Genomic DNA, 13,896 nt, shown 5'->3' with positions numbered 1-13,896 from the left:
TATTTGCATTTCAATTTGAATTATCAAAAATTTATATTCTTCATAAGATCGGTGTTTAAACCATCACCAAAATGATCGCTTCAACAATCCATCACCATCGGTAAACAATAGCTCACTCTTCCACAACACATATTCTATAATCAAATCCAATCCAATCCAATCCAATCGGTAAACCAGTTGGGCGACGTCACTTATCTACACTCGCGATATGATTTTGATGCACATCACTAGACGCACGGGGGGCATGCGTGCGTACTTACGTTTGAAGCCGTTCTGACCGGCGGCGGGGATGGCAGCTGCTTTTTATACCAGCAACACGACACCACAGCTCCCGACCACCCCATTTTAGGCGGATGCTGGCTGAGCAGCATCTACACTTTCAGATGAGCTTAGCTTTCACTTGAGCGGCGACGCTCGCTCGGAAACAACGGTCGGATTGTCGAATTTAACAGCTCCGTGTTACATGGAATACACTGGATGTTTATGACACTGTGCAGGCGTTTGATCTGATTATAGCGTTTGAAATGGAATAAAGGTCTTAAACGAAAACGGTATATCAAAACAAACGTTAGTTACTAATTATCAGCGAAGTGCTTTAATATAATAACTAAATGAAATCAAACTATATAGTTTAAAATACGTTTTTGCAAGTTCTTTTTGAAGCAATATATATAGATTATCATTCAATATTATAACAGAAATCGCAAATCCACATCCTAAAAGCCTAAAATAAATTTGTATCTAATGTAATTGGAACATGAACATAAATTCTCTTATAGAAATAATAAATATCTCATGAAATATTACGGAACGTGTCATTAACATGTGTACTGAATATTGTGAAGTTATGTTTTAAATTAGATTATGATCAGGGTTGTCAGCGAGCACCAACTAAAGTTAAACATTACTCGAGTCCCTGAAAATAGTTAAACGAACTTTTTATGTGTATACTATTTATATAAATTAAACGTTTGTCACTATTAATGGCCAAAGATCGTAAAAAATAGTGATTTTAAACCTGTATCGATCTTGTTTATTGCAAATAAATGTAGCTTTGATCGGTTATTTGTTAATCAATTCGTCCAAATGTCCAAACATATCAGACGCTGTGATAAAAAAACTATGTTCTCCAATTCACTTCGTGACTTCATATTTTCAAGAAATTCAAGGGTATTTTCCATTATTAGCTCGCTGTGCAGGCTTGATTTACAATAACTGAATTATATACGGATTAACAATGAAGACATTGTGCAATGTTCAAATGAAATGACGACAAAATATAAGAATATGTCGTATAATACGCGTGACCTATTGAACTAAACCAATGTCATTTGACAAGGTACTTTCTTCTATCTTAAGTTTTTTATTTTTCAACATTTACGAGAGCTGAAATAACTTTAAATATCTAAAACAACAACAAAATATATATTTCTGTTGTAAATTTCACGGAGCTCTTAGAATGTCATAATATATGCCAGATATCACATCACCGGATCCATTCAAAATCTATTTGAATACATATAACAACATCTGGCGTAATTAGTGCTGTAAATTCATAAAATGACAAATAGTTTGCAGCGCGGTCAGCGGTTCACAGGGAATATATGGGCATGCGAAATATAATTAGTTTTCTACTTCTTATGTGGAACAGTAACTAACACACATACTAACTTTTAAAAATTATTATTATTAAATATTTTTCAATAAACTTTTCAAATTAAATGACATATCGTATGTTCAGATTTGATAAATAATGTTAGACAGCATTTGTTATAGGATCCTCCTATTTTTTTTTATTATAATGGTGGAAAACGAGCAGCCGGCCTTCTTGATGAGACGATGTGACCTTCGCCCATGGACGTCTGCAACATAAGAGACGTTGCAGATGCTTTTCCAGACTTGGCTATTGAGGAAAGAGGAAAGGGAGAGAATAAGGAGATGTCAGGAAAGGGTGGGAATAGGGAAAGGGCAACCGGCTCTCACACTCATCAGACGAAACGCAGCCTTTAAAGACTACTTTACTCCGATCTTATGTGAGAGGGTTCAGGGTAGTACTTGCCAATCGAGCCAGCACAGTTCGAACTGTACCTGACCTTATTAATTAATGAATTAATTTTTAGTAAGATTCTTAAAAAAAAAATAGCTGTAAATTAAAATTACAAAGAATAAAAATGACATATTTTTTTTTATATATATTTTTAATTATCAAATATCTTTTTTTCTAGTGTTACTAGTTTTGCTCGGAGACAAACATTATTGAAATTTATATTTCGTACGGTTTTAATTACGTAGCTTTCATTTTGGCTGCAAGTATATACAGACTAGAGTAACCCACAGTTCGTTCATATATCTGTATTAATGACGTTATCTGCTTTTAGGGCAATAAGCTGAAAATAAACACAATTTGTTTAAGAGATTGAACGCGCACAGCATCAGATGAACGGGGTCTCATCTTGGTATTGCGCCAGACATCGTCTTAATACAAATATTCATCTATATATACTTATATTTTTGTGTATTTCAAATCATGTGTCCAAATTTTCTTTTTCTCTTCACATGAGAGACCCACAGGTCTTTAGTATAACATACTATAATCTATAAAACTAATTCTAATAATGAGTATTCTTGTTTTTTTCCAAGTTACTAAAACTTAGACCAGTTAATTTATTTAAAAAACATCTAAGACGAAACCTCTTAGCATTCAATGGATTCACCGTGCGGGTGCCGGGTCCATCGCGTTGTCGGGAGAGGAGCTTCAACAGTGCCTGGGACTTGCGACCCAGCTGTAGGTTTAAGGGAACCCTATCTAACGCGCATTAAACGCTCACCTCCACTGTCCAAGCTCCTCACCCTACCTAACCAAATTTGAAAAGAAAATACTAGGGCTGCCTTCGAAGTACGTTCCAAGAATGAATTGATGTGAGTTCTGGACACGCCCAAGTCTTTTAGTAAGTTGTAGAGAGATTTTGCCGTTATACCTCTCGCTCCCACTTCTACCGCGTATATGTAAATCCACGACGAAACCATTTCGAATGAGTTCGTTTGTGAGCTCGTAATATTTGTTGACCTTGATGGTATGGTCTTTGGGGATGTTGGTTGCCCAAGGAACCGTAAACTCTATCATCACTACGCGCTTTAAAACACCTTATTAAATTTTACGTAGTTTTTGACTTACCTGTGGTCAGAAAGGAAAACCAACATGTCTCGATGACGCTGTCAAAGGGCTAGGAGTAATGAATATTCTACACAAAAAAAAACTTTTTTTTAAATCCTTTTTCAATTTAAATCGAACACATGCGTTGCCCCATGTTTGTCAAAACTCATATTAATCCATAGATTTTTGTCTTTTTATACGAGAGTCACTTTTGGGCAGAAAATTGTCTTTTTAATTTCAATTGAACTAAACGGTAGACCGCTTAATAACAATCAGATTAATTATTTTTATTTTGTTTTTGTGAAATTATGTACTGTTATTTAATATTTTAAGAGAAGTTTGTTTTATGGTTTATTTAATTTTATTAATGTTCAGACAAAAACCACCATTCATGACTATCTTAAAAGCTTTTTATAAACTTATATTACTTCTACACTAATAATATTTTAAAAATTTATTGCAAGGGTGAAATTCGGCTAATTGATGGCTTACGGAATGACTTGGCTAGCCAGTGAATAGGTATACGTAAAAACTATAGGGGCTAGGGACAGGAAAAGACGAAGTAATAAACAATTTTTACAGAAGAATAATCTACAGGAAGTTTCAAAATGAAGGACAAAAAAGAACTGTAAGGAAGTACATATATCATAAATGTAAAACATTTCAGTGCAATGAATCATTTTGCATCATAGGATGGGCTAGTGCTACTTAATGACTGACTGATTAATTATAATTAAATACTAATTTTATTTCATAGTCTCAGCACAAGCACATTAAATGTTCCTAGTACACATTCATCTACAGTTGAATATGGTTATTTTGTAACAAAGTTCTGTTTTCCTCATCAAACAGCTCGAGTGCTCTCTATCAGGAGAGTTCAAGAAGTCTGAGTATCATCAAGAACTTATACTCCCGCTGTCTGTAATGGGAGACTAGCTGGCGACGAGCCAGATGCCTTCGGTATAGATTAATTATCCTTACGCATTAATTATAGTTCAAGTACTTGAAAAACTTGAAGCTTAAACAACTATAGACTTCAAACGTTCATATCGAGTATATGTGGCATGTGATTCGTAACCTGTAAATCTATAGTTTGAACGGGATTTCTTAATAAAAAGTGTATTTGGAACAGTGAATAGTGAAATTTATATTATATTATATTAATATTTATATACACAATATAAAGCCATAATGCTTCACCATTTCTTAAACATTGAAGTTATTATTAAACTGGCAGTCGTCATTATCGTGCTGAACCATAAATCACGGACTAAGGAATCAAGAACACATAAAACACAGTTAGAAAATCGTTTAGATATATAAATACAGGTTTATGTGTGTATATGCATTGTTGAGGCGAAGACTATATCGTATAAGTTCTATAAAATGTACAAAAGAGGTTACTTTATCACTCCTTCCAATATTATAATAGTTACAAAATATAACACAAATAATAACTACATCTTAATCTTTGTAATCTAATATTCACCATAAGTTCCAGTTATTATTGAGTTCAAAGTATAGTTATACACGCGAGATATTTTACTTCGTTACACATAACGATATTTAACACAATATATTTTTTTCGTGGATCAAATAATTTAAAATGATTTATACTAAAAATATGCTGTCAAAGAATTCACAGACGCTGAAGTATAAGTCCAGCGATATGTAAAGCGTGAAGACCAGAGTGAAGAAGAAGCTCTTACCATTCACTTTAATAGGTTTTATTATTATGGGGAAAACTAACCTAAAGTTGATAGGATGGTCAATGTGGGAAGTCATTCCTAGATAACCACCCTCACTTTCTTATTGGAGAGAGCGAAGACGCAAAAATACAGCTCCATCACCATAAAAAAAAAAATCCTGTCTTAATGACAAGCTCAGAAATTTTTTTTCTTTGTTATGAGGTCATACAGGTACGGGCCCCCCTATGAGCCTTAGATTAATTACTCACAGTGAGCTTGTGAGGTTTTGTTATGAGGTCTTACAAGCAGGAAACAATCAAACGAGACTAGGGTGAACTAACTACAGTGAGCTTTGGAGGAGCTTTTGTCCATAGAATTTCTCAAAAGTGAAAAGATTAGGAAAGTACAGAGTTGAATATTATTTCGAGCTTCCAGTGCTCTTAACCATCGGACGAATCTTTGACAGGAGACTGTGAGAGACACTATTATAAAAATTTCTTTCGCCTGGAAAGCTAAAATGTCAGTACAAGATGTTATAACAGGAATTTAAATAAATATAGAAACTGAATATCCTGTGCATTATTTCACTTTAGCATTTATAACGATATTATACACGTAGTACAATATGTTTTATAAATTCGTATCTCATTATCTTTTATAAAAGAATTGTATGCTTATCTTGTGTACTTGAATTGTATGGTTAATTTTAAAAACTCTTTATATACTTCGATATACTTACATAGATGACGGACCTATTTTTTTTACTAACCTGCAATACAAAGCTCCAACGAATATTATTTTATAAAAAAAATGATAAAAAAATCATAATATTCCTAAAATATATCCCAGCGACAGGCTTATAGCAGATTTCAAAGAATCTATAAAAAACAAATGACTAGGATTATGTCTTCTTTATAATATAACTGCAACATAATTCAAAAATAAGTTATTGGAATAAGACATACAAACACACACACACAGTTAACATATAGAAATATTTAACAATGTATATAGCGTTTGTTTCCCGATCACTCAGACAGCATTCATTGGTCACTTCGTAATTTGTATTACGAGTTTAAACACGCAGATGTTGCAGCGGACAACCGAACGAGCAGCGGAGACGATGATAATTTATTTATCAATAAACAACTTCCAGTGGAAGGTTCTCTGACAGCTCATTAAGAAGTCTAGTTTTAATTATTATAAATTACTTTGATCGAGCTGCCAGTACTAATCATGAAAGCGAGGCGCATAGCAACCGTGCTATAGTAACGTTCAATTGTTGGACAAAATGCAAAAATCCGGCGTCACGGGTCCGTGCCAAGAATGCTTAGTTCGTTCGCGTTGCGGTATATTTTTTAACTTGACTTATTAATCTTATTTGATAATGCACATTAGTCCGTCCGAAATTTTGTTTAAACTGAACTGTTTGTACAAACTGAATTACGGCTTGTTAGTTACAAGACTTGTTTCTGTTTCAGTCACGTGGCGTTTTACAACGAAAATATATTAAAAATTGCATTTTATGTTTTACTAAACTTTATACGTATAATAGACATAAGGAATAAAAATGAATTTATTAAAATAAACTATCCAGAATTTTGCCTTACATTTTTACATATTAATATAAAAAAGAAGTTCTGATTGCATATATATGATAAATTTAGAGTCTGCTGACTCGCCGACTGCATTTTTCTGCGCTCACATTGTTTATTTCTGTTAAACTAACATCCGTCTTTATTTGATCTTCATGATCCAGTTTATATTAAAATAAAACCGAAACATTTTACACGTAATTTACAATAAAATAAAAAACTGATACACTGAAGCAAGAATTTAAATTTTTTTGACGAAAACACGTTAATTAAATTTATTCTAATACTAAAGCAGCTGCTAACGTAACAACAAAAATATAATAACCGTTCTTATACATAAATCGTTCATTGTATCTTGAAACGCCGCGGCACACGATCAGGCGTCTGAAGGTCGTGGTTATAAAATATGATATACCTAAATAAAACTTAACATTCTAAACAAACGCAGGTAATAATTTTCAAAGTACTCTTATGTGTAATACCTATAATATCTTGTTACTCTGAAACATTCAGCAACTAAAAATCTTCAGTCAAATTCGAAATATCACGACCAGTTTTAGTTAAAAATAAACAATATCTATAAATAGATTAGAGCGGCTTGGATGAAACTGAATAGCTTTAATATTCTTAGTAATGAATTTGCTCAATTTTATTATTGAATTAAAATAATATAATCACATTTTTACAACAAAACTCACAAATAACTTTGTCATCATATGATTATTTCGCAAGATAGATTTGAATTTAATTTGTATATAATATTATAAAATGAACAAAGTGTGAATCGCTGGTCCGAAGTCTTAGCGTATTGTAGTTAAAACCTACGTAACGAAACCTTCTGCCTCACATTACGCAAATGTCACACGCAGCATCCGCTATTGTATCGAATTGAAAGCGACCCACATCGAGAGCATCTTCAGCCTATTTATAGGTCAGCTGAAATAGTCGGCAGGGCGGGCGACAGAATTAGAAAAGGTGGGCTCGCTGGTCATCACCGATGGCGCTAGCTTCATGTCAGCCTGCTCACATACATATATATTACACGGAATGTTACGAACGAACGAAAGACTTATAAACTGAGCACAAATAGCCCAGTTTGTGAGTGATTTTTTTCTTGAGCACCTTTCCTTTACTTATAGTTTCCTTTACTTATGGATCTTTTCAGTGCAAACCTTAAGTGCACTATAATAAAGTTTTTCATAAAAAAAACATGATGGTGATTGTAAAAGAATATTTCAGTTTAAAAAATTACTTAATATATAATATTATTATAAAATTTTTGTAATTTTGTTGACAACTGTTTTACTACACTTTATATATAACTATATAACTTTTAAAGAATTTTATTATCTAGATTTTACTTCGTCGTAGTCCTGTTTATGAATGAAAATAGTGTTTATTGTTTTATTTATGTGTATTTCTACAGCCATTTAGATCTATATCAGGTGTAGTTGGCGAAGTTTTGCTCTGGAATGAGTCAGAGAACCTCCCAGACTCTTATGAAATTAAAGAAATGAACTAACTTTCGGGATGACTCTTTTAGATCTTGTCATAGAAGCTATTGTGTCAGACTATTATCTCATTTAATTATAAGATATAGAGCATAAATTGCCACTACCCATAATACACTAAACGTGTATAAATTTGTGCGTAACATATACATATTTAGTTTATTTTAATAGTATTGTTTCCTCACTACCTTTCACTGTCAGTGCCTACGGAACCTAAAAAATTGAGTCAAGTAAAAACATAACAAGAACAAGCTAAAATATATATATATATAGAAATTCTTTCTAAATTTATAACAAAATGAAGTTCCTACACGGAGACGGTACAGATATGGAAAGCTTTGTAAACTCTTTCCACAAGGTTTCTGGACAAATATGACCTACAAAGTGATGTATGGTTGCCAAAAATTGTAGCGCATTGATTCTGGTAATGTGATCATTAGCAGGACATCGTTCCACTTGGCCGTCCGTAAACATATCATGTTTTATGAAATATCCAGGTATTCAGTTCCATCGCTGCCAACAGACAATTATTAATTCCCTAATATTCTGAACTAAGTAAGTCTGACTGACTATTACAACTTTTAAAACCATCTGTACCTTATAGATCCAAATAACGCGATCCTATTGCATATATTCGATGTCTAAGGAAAATGTAGTACTATCCCAAACTTTAATTGCACATTTTTCAAACGACACTGAATTATTTTGCAAAATGTCAACAGAGTAGTTAAAAGTTGTTTAATACAAACGACAAATGACTAAGGCAGTGCTGGCTCACGTTAGAAACCTAATATGCACCTCAGTATTGCTCTTGCCAAATCTATTCTTACAAACTGCTCGAAAAAATTTCAACCCAATGTGTATTCTATTACGTGAGTAATAAAATTCAACTTAGCCAAGACGAAGATCAGAACAATTGTTATTAGAATGTGAACTCTATTTTTATACTGTTGGAGACCAAATTATTATAATTCATGTTTTTTTTAATTTTTCGATTGAGTTAAAATTAAATTTCTTTTTATAGTCATCAATCGATTTAACAAGACATCGTCCAATCTTGCAGCACTTTTTAATTTTATTTAATTCTTATTTTACGTTTCCATACTTGCGCAATATCTGAACCCCTCATCATTTGCAGTCACGGTTAATTTTATTATAATAATTTTGGTAGCACAGAATCAATCCACGTAATTCGAATAGTGTGACGCAAATGATTCGTGCTGTTCATAACGAACCCAAATAATATCTCCATGTAAATATCTTTGCGATGAGTGTTGGTTTAAAATTAGCTGTAACTGTTGAGAACAAGTGTGCCGTCCAGCTTGCTCACTAATGGTCACCATGCTTCATAAAGATTGTCGCCTAGACGGAGCGGCACTATCATAACTGCAATTATTTTATATTTGTTCAAAACCTAATTTATTTTTAATATGTCTATATCTTCTTAGATCATTTTAAACGGATTATTTAATATGTTTCTGATCGTATTGTTTAGTGTGTTTCTGCTTTAGCTGTGTTTCTGAACTGTTCGCCTCCTATTCATTTTGGATGTCGTCTTCTGGAACACTTCCAGAGTATACTGGTCATTCATGGTCGACTCGCGTGTGTCAGATTTTATACGTGGCAAACGATACGTAAATGGAGTAATTGCCTCTGAAGTCTTTATATTATATATGTATTTTAAAACATATTATTTTAAAAATATTTTCACGAACAAATTTTTTTATATTTATAGATACTTTTTTGTTGTCGATTATTCAAAAAAGTTTAAGCGTGTAATCACAATGTTGAAAAGAATTAAAAATGTACGAGTATAATATGATTATTTTTTTACAATTTGCTCCATTAGCAAAATCCGTCTGTAACTTTGACAAGAAGAACTGAGATGTTTTAACATCTCTATATCATCTTATTCGGTCGTCACTGCTGTAAACAGATATGTTTTTTAGTAATGACCGAAATATCTTAACGTTTTTAGTCACAGTATAAACAGAGGTTGCTTTTAAAAGCCTTACTTTCTTTTTAAAAAAATATTTGAAGAATTATTTTAAACAGAAGTGTTTCTCCTCTTTAAAACATAGACAATTCTATAACCCTAAAATCTTAATTGCATAATGAAAAAAATACTCTATAGATATAGTGTGTTGTAAAAAAAATATATGTTTTTTCCTAAATGTCATACTGTAGTTTTACTTTTTTAAAATGGTTTAAAACTCAGTTGAATATTATTATGAAAGAAACTATTACAAAATTCGTATGGAACAAGGTACATTCGATATTTTTAATTTATCCCTCCCTGATAACAAAAATAAAAACAACTAGCACTTACAACTGTCAGTAGGCAAACTTAACTTTATACTTAATTTTATCTTCAAGTGCAAGGCGCATCTAGATATTTTTTTCTCTTGGCCTAATTTTCAATTTGCTAAGTTACTGATTCTGACTTATTTTAAAAACGAAATGTTTAACCATTTAACTGAAAACATTTATTTCATTCTCATAATTTCACAAAGAAACGTTAGAGGCCCAGGTGTCTCTCACTATATTTGATAATGCACTAACAACGATCTCATTCGAAATCTCCGACTTTTAGACATCTGTTATCGTTTATACTAAAAAGTTTTTTGCTGAATGTCAGGTTGAAGAAAGGCAAATACTTGAATGAATATTGATTGTTACACAACAAGATGTATACCCAAAAACAGCGTCGGTACGAAAAAATACAAAATAACTTATCAGATACTGCTTCTGATATATATTGAATGATAAACAAGTTTTTGCTACTAAGTAAATAGCACTTTTTTTCTACTAAGTACATTTTTCTACCAAATACCTTCTTCAAAGCAGAAGCTTCTTACAAAATTAGCGACACAAGTAGGCACGCCACTCGACAGTTTGCAATTCCATTAATTAAACTACACTGGTTTTAACAGCACCTGCTATAGCAAACTGACAGAACAATTCTGTCTTGACAAATATGCTTTGTAATTTCGTAATTACTCAGTAAGGCTAATCGTCTATGTCTCGATAAATTGCTGGATGGTGTTTTACCAACCTGTCCGAGGAATCGCAAGGTCAATGCTGGAATATCTGGGAATTCTTGGCGTTCGATTCAAGATTACTCGTATTTTGAGCGTTAAATTTGATCGTTTGTTTGATATTTTTAGAACTTTATTCAACCGAAAGCATGTTGCAGTTGTGCGGATACTGGAGAGTTGGAAATAAATGTTCATAATGCCTCTTATAATTTGAGCTCCACCTCTCTAACTTATATGTAGAGACTAGTTGTATTATGTTAACTATAAATATCTATCTAATTAATCTTTGCTTATAAATAACCTACAACCTCGCTCCTACCTATGCCGTATCGTGTCGTACACAGGCTGTGCAATATTAGAAATGATTTTCAATTTCAAACTAATATAATGGTTATGCAGTCGGTAATTCTCTGTAATTCTATAAAGTTAAACCAGGTCGATATATGAAAATAGCGTATTTGGCGCAAACGTAAGTGAATCATGGCGAGAGCGTCGGCAGCGCTCTGCGAAATCATCTGAATACTGACGATAGATATAATATAGATGTAGAATTAGAGAACTGCTTGTGGAATACCAACGGTTTGCCATCCCTGTATTAATAGGACGCCAGTTATAGATAACTCAATTATACTTTACGCCTTAAAATATAAATCAATTGTAACACATACAAACGTTTTATTTGTGTTACATAAAAATATCTTCTATATAGGTCAGGTATGTGTACTACAGAAAATTAACTTTAAATTAATCTAGATTTTCTGAAACGTCAAGACTAATGTAAAGTTCTGTAAATGTGTTGGGACATTTATTCTGTAGATGGTTTAAGAAAATATACTAGTATAATGTAATTTTTTTTTTACGATCACATTATTTTCTCTAAATAAAGTAAAACTCAAAGTCCTTTTTATGAAATTTACATTGTTTTAGAATACATAATTGAAATATTTTATAATAAATCTCACAACAAACGCAAGTAAATTCTTCCGTTGTATATCGAGACTTTATTGTGTAGTCGGCTTTATTCGTGTGACGTTGGATTCACCCACATCTCACTTCCTGGTAGCAAATAACCTTTGCCATAAATAAATACACCCATCATCTGTACCCTAAGTAAGATGTTAAATCATTAAACTGTACACGGAAAGTATTGATTTTACCACTACTATATAAAAAATATGATTTTTACTAGGTTGTTGAAGTCGTTGTGACTGTCAGTATTTAGTACAAGGTTGGGAACTCTTACTTATGACTTATTATTTTATAGCGCTTCCTACATCTATCACCAATTCCAGCACTAATATAATATTAATCTTCTGCTAATAACTATTCTACGAATTTTGTTTGGAATAATTTTGATGTGACAAGTTAATTTTAACTTATCATGTCAAATTCACGAGTAAAACAAATATATTTAATGTCTTGCGTATCGTATTTGGGTTATCAACCAACAGACGAGTGACTAATATAAGATGCGTTTCCATTACACGAGAGGAGCGGATAATCGGTAGAGGCGTGCACTGGCAGTTAAAACGCGATTTAAGATATGATGAACCGATTGAATGTAATGAAATATATATATGAAACACAATGAATAAATTCTCATTTAATTACAGTGTACGCTGGTCTTGTTTATATACTCTGTAGTTAGTGAGTTATCTGGCAAGAGACGCGATGCGTTGTATGTGATTCTATTTAAGTAATGGAAGCGTCCTCATATATTACGTTATCCTTTTAAAATGTCACATACATTAAAAAAACATAAACATCTCTCTAACAACACTTCAGAGTTACAGAATGTAATGAGATCTACGACTTTCGCGAGTATTCATTTAAATGAAACTAATATTTTCCGGATCACTACGCGTATATTATTATTTTACAAACTACAACTCATCTCAACGTATCTCATCTCCGAAAAATATTAGTTTCATTTTTTTATTGTTATTTAAAGAGTGGTGTATCCTTTTTATATTAGCTGTATCCAGGAAAGCTATGATTACGTATACATTTTTTATTTAATGATCAAACATTAACGAAGAAATTCCAAGAGAAAATATTTAAAAAAATATATATTTTGCTCGCGAAAGTTCTATTACAAGATGCAATTAATGAGATTTATGTGTTAAAAAATATTGTAACTTGAAATAACAATCATGAATAAAAAATTTAAGGCCTTTATTGTAAACGAAATTAACATTACAATCGGCCCTATTGGAGACCACTTCAATGCAAAGTCCAGGTTTCCTTACGATATTTTCCTTCACCGCCTATCAGTGGAGTCTGCATAATCTTAGAATTTTCGACATACTTATATTAATCTGTAACGCAAATGATTTTCAGGAATGTGTGTGAACATAAACCGTAAATTTAAAAAATTTTATTAAAACCATTTTTTTTTCCTTTTCTTATTTTCAAGTTATAATTTCTTCTTTCTCATTCTATTTAAATATTTTAAGCCTCATTGTTGCAGGGTTTGTTTCCCGCTATGCTGTTACATTCTAACTCCTCGATACGTAATCCCTCCTAAGATTTCACTCTACTAAGAGCCACGTAAGCTTGACCTTCCTCAAATAGTTTTATTAGTATACGACTGAGTAATCTACAATTCTGCCCAGCATTTTATGCGTCGTGGAAGCCCGTGACAATTTCAACTAGTCAAGTCCTTTAGTGATAGCCATATTAATGGGAAATAAAAAAACTTCTATCCGCCATCTTGTAGCGGCGGCCATATTGAATTTACAACACATATTTGTATTATCACGAGAACCAAAACATATCTTTTTCTGTCCAATATTCTGTCCTGCATCAACCTGAATGTGTTTTGAGGTGTTGAGCGTATTTTATTAGCATGGAGTTCAGACAAAAGAAACGACACAAAAATTACCAAAGGAAATAAAACAACATCAAAAG

The sequence above is a fragment of the Danaus plexippus genome, assembly GCF_018135715.1.
Source record: "Danaus plexippus chromosome 13 unlocalized genomic scaffold, MEX_DaPlex mxdp_15, whole genome shotgun sequence".
Taxonomy (NCBI): Eukaryota; Metazoa; Arthropoda; class Insecta; order Lepidoptera; family Nymphalidae; genus Danaus; species Danaus plexippus.
The sequence above is the reverse complement of the archived record's forward strand: the minus strand, read 5'-3'. Positions refer to the sequence as shown.